General features: G+C 41.5%; 1 pseudogene; it reads left to right on the top strand.

Annotated features, from left to right (window-relative positions):
* Positions 1-752: 752 nt before the first annotated feature.
* LOC143531962 (chaperone protein dnaJ 20, chloroplastic pseudogene) lies at positions 753-1,394 on the top strand (annotated as a pseudogene).
* The last annotated feature ends 466 nt before the right edge of the window (positions 1,395-1,860 follow it).

Below are 1,860 nucleotides of genomic sequence, written 5' to 3' on the forward strand. Positions count from 1 at the left end.
AGAGTTCTCCTATAACAACAGTTACCATTCAAGTATTGGTATGCCACCCTTTGAGATGCTTTACGGTAGACGATGTAGAACCCCGGTGTGTTGGGGTGAGATTGGTCAGAAAGAAATGGGAAGCCTTGAAGTGGTTCAAGAAACGTCTTCAAAGTTCGATCAGATCAAAGCAAGAATGAAAGCCGCTCAAGACAGACAAAAGTCTTATGCAGATAAGCGGCGACGACCAATTGAGTTTAACATTGGCGACAACGTGATGCTTAAGGTCTCGCCTTGGAAGGGGATTATCCGTTTTAGAAAGAGGGGGAAATTGAGTCCGAGGTACATTGGACCGTTCAAGATTGTATGTCGTGTGGGTGAAGTAGCTTATAAACTGGATTTACCCGATGAGTTAGAAGGAATTCATTCAACCTTCCATGTTTCTCATCTGAGGAAGTGTCTAGCTGATGACACGTCTCACGTGCCATTGATGGACATTGAGGTTGATGAACAATTGAACTACATCGAGCAACCGATAGAGATCGTTGACCGCAAGGAGAAGCAGCTTCGTCACAAGATTATACCTTTGGTAAAAGTGATATGGAAACACCGCAAAGGATCGGATGCTACTTGGGAAGCCGAGGATGAGATGCGCAAGTTTTACCCTAGTTTGTTTATGTAATAGTTAGGTTTCGGGGACGAAACCTCTTTAAGGGGGGAAGACTTGTAACATCCTAAAATTTATAATGTTGAATAAAGCAAAGCAAGGCACAATGAACTCCAACTCGTTTCTTTCCCCCACCCACTCACTCATAAACAAAACCAATAAACCACTCATTTCTTCTCTTCCATCCAATACTTTATTATTCAAATTCAACACCAACCATCTCAACATCTCAACCCAACAATATAACATTAACATTAACATGACCACCAAAGCCTCCGCCGCCACCGCCCACCGCTCTTTCACGCCCACACCCGACAAGGAAACCTTGTACGACCTCCTAGGTATTTCCGACAACGTGACACTCTCCGAGATCAAACACGCGTATAAAAAAATGGCCTTAAAGTACCATCCTGACATGTCACCTCCTCACAGGGTGGACGAGTACACCGAGAGGTTTATTCGGGTACAAGAAGCCTATGAGACTTTATCCGACCAGGAAGCTAGGTCCATATACGACAGTTGCATGGCCAAGGGGTTTGCTTTTTCGGGCAAGAGAGAAACCCGGTTTGACCCGAGGTCTTGTGATAAGGAACGATGGAAGGAGACGTGGACGGGTCAAATATTGGAGCTTCGCAAGCGGAACACGAGAGAGATGTCGTGGGCGGCCCGGATCCGGAAGCAACGGAGCGAATCAGGTGTTGATGGGTCAGAACCGGTTTTTTAATGGGTCGAATCCTCTTTCACTCTTCGACTGATCATATTGTATATTATTATTGGGAATCTGCTTTGTGAATACTCGCATGTGTTTTATGTTTTATATTATCAAAAGTTGAGGAGTATATGCAAACAATTTAACTAGATCTCCTAGTATATTATGGTTTTGTCACTTTATATCTATCTAAATAAATAAGTTTTGTTTTTTTTTTATCTGTACGTAGAATATCGTTAATATTTATGTTAACCTACTGCAATATGTATAGTTTATTCTTTGGATTAAAATACAAAGAAATCAAATGAAAGAGAAACTATATCCACCAACCCGGCCTACTCATGCAAAGAGCTCCAACGCCCAAAAACTTGGGAAATATATGAAAAAGATGTATTAAATTAATTATAATAATGTAATATTAAAAAAACAATTAATAGGCCAAACATGTCGTGAAAGACGCGTTAGAAGCCAATAGGTTGTGAAAGACATGTTAGAGGCTAACAAG

The sequence above is a fragment of the Bidens hawaiensis genome, unplaced genomic scaffold, assembly GCF_021521415.1.
Source record: "Bidens hawaiensis isolate Kalapana, Puna unplaced genomic scaffold, B.hawaiensis_p1.1 tig00009311_1, whole genome shotgun sequence".
Taxonomy (NCBI): Eukaryota; Viridiplantae; Streptophyta; class Magnoliopsida; order Asterales; family Asteraceae; genus Bidens; species Bidens hawaiensis.